Source organism: Anopheles coustani, chromosome 2 (genome assembly GCF_943734705.1).
Source record: "Anopheles coustani chromosome 2, idAnoCousDA_361_x.2, whole genome shotgun sequence".
NCBI lineage: Eukaryota > Metazoa > Arthropoda > Insecta > Diptera > Culicidae > Anopheles > Anopheles coustani.
In genome coordinates this window covers 29,312,990-29,322,188 of record NC_071289.1, presented here as the reverse complement: position 1 = coordinate 29,322,188, position 9,199 = coordinate 29,312,990, and the positions used below count along the sequence as shown (strand labels likewise).

At 43.3% G+C, this 9,199-nt stretch overlaps 1 protein-coding gene across 1 annotated transcript in view; it reads left to right on the top strand.

The window, feature by feature from the left end:
• Positions 1-8,686: 8,686 nt before the first annotated feature.
• Positions 8,687-9,199, top strand: part of LOC131266887 (LIM domain transcription factor LMO4) — a 201,233-nt gene continuing 200,720 nt past the window's right edge. Inside the window, exon 1 of the mRNA XM_058269568.1 lies at positions 8,687-9,160. The gene's annotated coding sequence lies outside the window, so the exon portion shown is untranslated. The remainder of the gene's footprint in view (positions 9,161-9,199) is intronic.

Sequence of the window (9,199 nt, the reverse complement as noted above, 5' to 3'; positions counted from 1 at the left end):
AGGCCGACGCACATGAGCTTCCTTGTTCCGGTTGGTGTTGGAACAGGAAATCCTGCGGTACCGAGCATTTCTTGCGAGGTGTTGATGTTGCCGTCTATATCGTAGGTCAGGTTTTTTCTTCGTTTTAACAATGCCGACACCTTCTGTTGACCCCAAGACGGAGGTCATGCATGGTAAGGTTTCCTAACTTTTCAAACCGAACTAATTAAACGGTAGCTGTCTTCGAGCAATCCAAACATTCGTGGATTTAAGTCAGAACCATATTCATGGAACACAAAGTTGCTTGAAAGAGTGTATGGAATCCAAAGATTTCCGATCTGGTTTATTTTGTCATATTATAATATGGCCTCAACTATTCTACCGCTACGCGGGGGAATCTATATATTGTTTTACATGAGTTACAAAGTTGTTTCTTTCTATTGTATTTTGGTTGTTAACATTGTAGCGCATGATCTTCCTAGGTTTATTTTTGTTCCGAAAACCGTTGTTCCGGTTGTGAGATCAAAATTACAATTTCTTTTGCGAATAAGATTTGTTAGCACTTTAATTTTACTAACTGACTAAATAAAATGTTGAGTTTTGTCGGCCGATTTACTGTAGCTTAGTTCAAATTAGTTCAAAATAAAATATAACTCCTGTTCAATAAGCCTAAAGACTACATTATTGATGGATTATTAATATAGGGTATAACAAATCTTCTAAATCCAATCTTTCTATCTGCTGTTCTATTCCCGTTTAATTTCTGTTTCAAGTTTTATTCCTGTTAATCAATGCTAACACACTTGGAATAGAGAAATATATATTTTTATGTTTACCATAGTTCTTGGTAAAAAATGCATCGCATACATGGCGGTTTCTTTCCGTGTCACCCTCGAGCATTTCCAATTCAGAACCACCGAATGTCACACGTCATATCGTGGCGCATCGCTCTATTGTTTACAGACGTCTTCTATTGCTCGTTTTTTTTCCTTTAACAACAGGGAAGTATTCATTAATTACAACCTTCCTATGACCACCCATCGTCCTCGGTGGTACGTTATGATTACTTCCATTTCTTTCCGGCCACTTTTTAACATCCTTCCTTCCCTCGCACACAGAGGTGAAAGTGACTCGACACGCTGGATTGTTTAGTGAATGCATCAGCTCCAGCTGGTACGCAGTTCCCGATGCTACCGGGCGCCCGTCGTGATGCTTATTTGACCTTCTCGAACCGCGTCCGGGGGGGAGCTGAACAGAAGCACCCTGTTCCGTGATGAATGCACGGCTCAATTGGGAGAACCACCCCGGGAGCCGGCATATTTATTAACCGCAGCGACGCCGATTATCGACGCACGGCGCGAAAGAACGGATCAGACCCAACCGAGTCGCCCGATCGTATACTTGCGAACGGATCGACCCGAACGGGTTGTAAATTTGCCTCTAAAAATCTGGAAAACCTCCGCCAGCCGACGAACCTCAGCCGTGGTTCGGGGGGTTTGTGAATTTTATTAATTTCCCTCACCACAGGCAAGCTACCGGGCAACCGGGTCTCCGGTGAGGCGATCGACCGGGCCGGGGGTTTGATGGAGGGAACGGGTTGGCTGGAAGGTTAATTTATGTGCCATTACACAATTACGCACGAACACATTCGATGCACATACAGCGCACAGCATGTGCCCCATGGTGGAATGCGTTTTATTCTGTCTTTTTTCTTCAGCTTATTTGGCTAGCGTCGGAAGCTTCGAGCTGTAGGCAACCTGAGAGTCACACAATCGAGACGGATGCAGTGTTCCACACTGCGACAAAACGTGAGCCTGATCGTTGCAGTTTTCCCAACAATAAGCTACCATCTTTACGCCGTCCTTGGTCGTGGACTTCATTGGGCTAACTGGGTTGGCGAAAGCCCAACGTCACCAGGGGAACCCAAAATGATAGTAGGGAGTTCGTGCCCTGAACGACAGTAACCTGCTGTGTGCGCGTGTTCCGACATTTGAGTCGTAAATTGATACAGAACAACCATTTTCGCTTCAGCCTACGAACGCTCAATGAAGGTAAACTATTGCTCTTTCTCTCTATTTTTAACCGCTCACTGAATGCAACCATTCTGATCGACGATGGATATTACTTTTGGTGCTTGTTTGCTATCAATGACACACTATCACCAACATCCGAAGCCCCGCCATGTTCCGAAGCCCAACACGATAAAGTGGAAATCGATTGTCTGTCGTAATCCGTTTAATCCTTTTTGGCGTTGACTTTTGCAGCGTGCGCCATTCGAGATTCTAATGGACTGGGGATTTAACATTCATTTGGTCAATGTGTGAACCTTTTAACGTGGGTGTTACAACATGTGTATGTATGTTGTAATATCGAAACGAGGAACAGTTTAAACATCAAATCAGTGTGTGTGTGTGATTGGCTTCTTTTCTTTCTTTCTTTTGATAGTTTGAATTAATTTAAAATATGTAACCCATATTTAAATTAATCAAGAGAATAATTTAATTAACAAGCAATATCAAATCAAAAACCCCAAACTGAAAATTACGAGTGCATAAAAATTCCTTACCTCTTCAAACAGAACGACATTTTCAAATATGTTCAATGGTAAACATGCAAAGATTACTCTCAATAAAATCACGCTCTAACAAGTATAAAATACATTTGTCCATCGTTTCCTCTTTCCATAGCAAATCATGGCATTATGATCACTCGACCATAACGCGGCCAATAGGAAGGGCTAGGAAACGTCGGAAAGGAAAAAGATGGACAAAGAATAAGTCCTACCAATGCTGACGGCGATGCCGGTACGATCATGTATCAGGTCCTTCGGAATCAACCACAACGTTCTGGCATGTCGGCCCCGTCATTATCGTTCCATCTCGTCGTCCTGCGCTCAAAGCTGAAAGCCCCGCAAAACATAATGCATCCGCCAGACGGACAAATGACGAGAATTTCCAACAAGCAGCTTGTTGATCGTCCCGGCTGGGGAATATGGATCCGAACTCGACAGGGGGATGGATAAGTCTTTTCCACACGTGTGCTCCAGTGTGTGATTATTTTTGTGTGTGCGTATTTAAGTTTTGCAACACCTATGGTGACAGAATTGGCTCAGGATGCAGCCGATTGGAATTGATCCCCGGCAGTCGGCAGGGTGCAAAGTCCGTACCATAAAAACGTTGTTCGGCGAGCTCGCAAAAATGAGAGGAAAACAGCAAGTAGGGAAAATCCTCCCGGCCGTCTGATTTTGCAATGTATCACACCCGGGAATTAAGAGGTTGATTTAATGTTCAAACATTTATCCCATCGAGGGAAAGGACGCAAGAAGCAACATATGGATCGGTTTAGAGGTGGAATCAGTTTTTCTCATCCATGAATCGATAATCAATTGAAATGTAACCGAACGGAAAAAACACAATGATTGGATTATTTTTTCAAGAAACTGAAGGTAAGAACTTATTTTCATTAGATGAATGAAAATGGTATTTTTCACAACTATTTTTTAAATAGTTACAATAGATTCCAAATTTCGTTGTAACAATACAATCAATATTTTAAATAGCAAAAATACTGTTAGCTTTGAATGCTATAGAAAATTTAGCATTTTCAACATCGAGTAGAATTTTTCTTGACGAAAGTTGAGTTATCAACAAGACTTAAAAGAAAAATTTATTGAAAACTATTGAAATAATCGTAATCGATGTCAAGAGTCGTTTGTTTAAATGGGACGAATCAGAAAAAAATACCTACAGCATCGTTGAACCGTTTCGCTTCTAGGATCGACTCACTGATGTATAAACGAATTTTAAAACCGCTGGAAAATCCCACCGCCAGAAGTCATTGGTGATGGCCTCCCCGGTCCATTAGCCGCTCCGATACGCTTCCATCGAGGCCATCGAGGGACAAAACCTTCGGCCTTGTCTCCTGTACATTTTATGCTTTTCCTCTTCCATTCTGCGCCCACAATCACTCCTGTCCCACCAACGAGCCCATTCGCGCGTTATATTTTGAATTCTTTAATGTGTGTGCGTTCGCGGCCAAGCACGCTCGATTGAACGGAGTTGGCAGTTTTTGGGGGTTTTGTATTGTTTTTTTTATATCCTCCCTACAGGATATCACCTCTGTAGTCTTTGGTCCATTATTTCCACGTCATTCTGTGGGCGCTTTATTCCCACCTCCTCCTACCGATGGCCATTTCCTTTCGGTGGAAAATTCGTACATCGCGCGGTCATCTTTTCCCCCATTCCACCCAGTGATTTTTGTCTTAGTTTTTTTGTTCCTCCCCCGGGTTGGTTTCATTTTTCCGCGACCCACTATTTCGCTACCACCCCAACCCCGTAGTGGCGTGCTTAACCGTCCGTAGCCGTTTGGAGTTGTTTCGATTTTGGCAGTGCAGTGTATGCCACCATTTTTTTGTCGATACGTTGAATTGTTTCTTTTTTCTGAGAATTGGTCACTTGTGGTGGAAAATTTTTGGCGGTTGCTTAAATGCTTTTTTTTTTTGCTTCCGACCCATTGTCGGCCAGGGCTGGCTTTCAGGCAAATCGTCAAAAAACCAAACCGAACCAAACGAAGGGTAAGCCATTGTCAGCATGGTCGTGGCTCGCCGCCGCCGTCGCCATTCATCCACAGTAAATCGCGCAATACCTAACGCCCGAATAGTCAACGAATTATTTTTTAGTTGTTTTGACTCAGCTTGAGGGTACAGTGGTGTTCGAATTGTTACGAGGATGATGTACTGGACTTTTGGAAATAGAAATTGGATCGTTAAATGATCCACAAACATAATGAATCGGTTGAAGAATAGCTATTTAAGTGAAAAAAAAGTTTAAAGTAGAACTTAACTACGCCATTGATTTGGGTCTAGATGTTAACTGACACACACTGTGTCTCTTACGAAAAAAAAAACAAAATAAAACTATCATCAACAAAGCCACCGACCGATCGTGGTAGTGCATGTGCGATTATGTGCGGTGTGTTTCCGCTCCATTCAACATTAAGGCCCTCCCCCTCCCCCCCATTTCTCGCTTTGGCCACTTGGTCAAATGCTAAACCGAATGCACCGAATGCCAATTCAGGTCCCGCGGTCCTGAACATTTCAATGTGCACGCCTCCGGGCCTCCACCCTTCCCCTCACCTCATGCCGCATAGTAGTAAAAAGGAGAGGAAAGAAGGGTAGCATGACGCGGTATAAATAGCCGAATACATAAATTGTCTCAATTTTTTCCGTGTGTCACGTAGAGTTCGGAGTTTTTGGCCGAAAAATTTGAATTAAATTACCATATAATGAATACAATTACGTTCGACTGCTTTTTGCACCCCATCCCCCCATCCACGTGTACCCTTGTTTTGGCTGGCCTGCTGCTTGGGAGACTTGGGTTTCTTTTCCTTTTGGTATGCAGTTTTTGTTCTGGGCGGTATCCCCGCGGCTCGGACGCATGGGCTTTTGTTTTCGATGTGAGGTCGTTTGAGGAATTTTTCGCACCATAAAGTTGCCAGTCCGGTTCATTGACCAGCGGCATGGGACTTTCGGTCGGAGAAGTAGATAAAATACATTAAGATTCCCAACCAAGGTCATTTCAGTTAATGTTCAAGTATGTACGTGGGGGGACCCAAAAGTAACGGGAATTGGGTTGTAGGGAGACGAGGAGGAAAAGGGGATCGGGTTCAATATTTTTTTAAAAAAGCTTAACATGTTCTTGATCAGTATGCAAAGTTTAGTTTCTGTAAGTGCATCCGCTAGTCTTTGAGAATTTTTTCAGTGTAACGGTTTTAGTGTTTTCGGCGATTTTGTGAGATGGCCAAGTGAATCCTCGTTCTGGGCTTCCCACAGCTTCAAAAGCGGACGAAAATGTTTCAAAAATCAACAATCTTGTTCAGCATTTGTTTATCCAGGATGGAGGATAAACTAAAAAATCCACCAAGCAGATTTCAAGATGTTGAGGGAAAACAGCTGGAAGAAAACGACGAATCCGTGGCGAGACTGGTTCTTCCACGGAACTGAGACCACGACAACGCACCTGCCCACAAAGCGCTGTCCGTGAGGCAGTTTTTGACCGAAAATGGCATGATGCCGATTTTTCCATCCTGGAGGAACACATTCTGAACAAGGTTGTTGATTTTTGAAACATTTTCGTCCGCTTTTGAAGCTGTGGGGAGCCCAGAACGAGGTTCACCTCAGTTTCACTTGGCCATCTCACAAAATCGCCGAAAACACTAAAACCGTTATACTGAAAAAATTCTCAAAGACTAGCGGATGCACTTACAGAAACCAAACTTTGCATACTGATCAAGAGCATGTTAAGCGTTTTTAAAAAAATATTGTATCCGATCCCCTTTTTCTCCTCTTCTCCCTACAACCCGATTCCCGTTACTTTTGGGTCCCCCCACGTAACTTTCCATCTATTATCGTCAAACCAATTCGTATCGATTTCGATTCATAGTCCTTTAAAAAGATTTTCTTTTCCACACCAGGTACCCGACTCTCTGAGAAAAACTGGAAACAAATCAAAAAACATTTATGTATGTAAACCGGAACGGTGGAAACCTGCAACTCGGTGGGTGGATCAGCGAAATTGTTGGCAACTTACAGACTATTAAACAACCATAAGCGTCAACTGGCGAGCGCTTAAAAACAGGTGTTTCTTCACCTTTCATCCTTTCGTGTTGCTGTCAGAAATGTTTGTTTTACACTGTTAGACGTCATATGCAGAGCGAGGCAATGAAAGTTATGACAAAAAATACTACAACTCAAATGTCATAGTATAAAGTAATGATGCGAAACAAAAACAAAAATGGCACAAATCATGCGTTCGCAGAGGCAAACAGAAATCAACATGAAACGCGAAACAAATCAGTGCCAGAAAATAATTTTAAAAAAATAAACAAACAACACACAAACACACACTCGTGCTGCCCGTAATCGTAATGGAGCCAAAAGTTGTGTTGAATGTAAAATGCATTCCTGCATGTTTCACAGGGAAGGAGGTAAAAGGGTTTTTGAATTTTTCCTTTTTTTATTTTTTTTTATTTTATTCAAGTTGCATCGTGGGACACAGCAGTGCATGCCGGTGGAGTCGAGGAATGCATTTTAAAAAAGTAAGCGACCTACTGAAACAGAACAACACACCAACCCGGAACCCGAACATTTCGACGAGTGTCATTCGAAATGGCAGCCGGACTGGTTTTGGGCCGATGCCGGTAGGCCGTAGTAGTTCGGGGTCCGGGTTTTACATTTCACTCCTAGCACTGACATTTCCACTCGTCACGTGTCAGTTGTAAGCGGCTGCAAAGTGACAGTTAATGGGAGGATAACGGGTTGCTTTGGTGGAACGAGTGGATTTTATTGTACACATGATATGGATTAGGTTTTGTTCCAATTAAAATAGAGCATACTTAAAGCGGCATATAAGTAAAGGTTTTTTTTAAGAACAATAACGAAGCTTTAGCTATGGTTTACATTAATTGTTTGAGTGATGATTTTTTATATTTGTGGTAGTGGTTGATTATGTTTTGAGATAATTGCTTCTCGAAATCAATCCGTAAAGTTCCACATAGAAGTCCACATAGTTGCAACTTTTTAAAGAAATGTATTACAATTTTTAAGATTATAAAAAAAACTCATACTTCACAGGTTCATTCATAAATAGTTACGAATCTAAGCAGAACAGAGCAGATTTTAATCGATGAAAGTTTTTATTCAATACAGAGGTCCGTGAGAAAAAATGTCCAGGGTTAATGCTTTCCAAGGCTTTCCGTACGCTTTCCTTCCATTCTTAGGTACAACAAATTTGCTACATTACACAGATGAAATTACGTTCAAACAGATTTACGTGCAGTCTGAAAGATTCTAGTTGAATTCTCCTTTCACGAATGAAATTTTATTTCTTTGGTAATAACCACTTAAGTAACATTTATAGTAACCTAATCAATGTTCTCAACAGTATTTTAACGTATGGAGCATACACATCCGTTCCATAGATGGAAAACGTGTCCACCGGAAGGTGATGTCTTCTTCTCGACTTATCGCTTGCAAAATTCTAGTACTCTGGACCGCCCTCCCCTAAAAAGAGGCCGATAAAGTAAATCATTGCGAATGCGTCGCCGATGATCACTTTTGCAGGGGAAGGCGCCTACTGGCCTCAGAATGCCAGTAGCATTTTGAACCAGCTTTCGATAGGTCCTGGCGTCAACCTCCCACGCTTGTTGCTCGACTCGGTGGGGTCCTTTCGGATGAGGAGAAATGGTCTGAAGTTTCGGCGAAAGCTTCGTGCATTGCACGTTCGTGCCGGAACGGAAACGGGACCTTTTTTGTGCTGGTATGTGTGCGGTAGGTGGAGAATAAATCCCGCTTCCGCGTAGTGAGATGAGCAGGGAGAACGAAATTTCTCCTCCGTTAGTGAGATGCATCTCGTCGTGAGATGAAGTGCCTCTCTCGATTATTTTGCGTGAAGGAACTCATTCTCTCACCAGTTCTCACTCTCTCGTTGAATGATTTTTCTCTCACCGAGTGAAATTTACACTTGAATTAGTGACTAACACACAGAACGGTACGCTGTGATTGGTTTGACGTACCGGTAACACCCGGTGAGTTTAGTGGCAGTGAGGTAAGATGAATCGGTATTTCAAAGTCACCGAACCGGCAATGAGAATGCCGGAATAGATTGCAATCTCACGAAAACGTCACTGCACGGTTGGGGAAAAATGTGCAACAATCAGCTTGTGTCGGACGGAAACAACGGGACCTACCCGACGCCACCGCGACGTCATCGTGCCGGGCGAATTCGCAATACACACGCCAGACGAAAACATCGGCGGCAGAGCGGAGGAAATAAAAAAAAGGGAAAGATTCGCATCGGAACCTTTGGGGAGCGAAGCATCGTTCGCAAATCGTTCTTCGCGCCGATGGCGGCCCTTTTCGGTGTTCCCGGCTCCAGCGCGGTCCACATACATTGGTACGGACGGACCAGATCACCGAGCCAAACCGACCAGCCCGACCGGTAGTAGCAGTTAGTAGTGGATTCGCTACACATTTGGCAGCACGTCTAGTTTCCTCACGCGGGGTCCGTTTCGCTGTTGGTGACGCGCGTGTTCTTTCCGCTTGCATCGCCAGTATCGCGAAGTGCCAAGTGCACACGACCGAGCGGAGAAATCCGATCCGCGGTTTCCGCTGGACTTCGAACGGGTTGGTGTGTGTGTATGTGTGTTTCTTCCCTCTTAATTC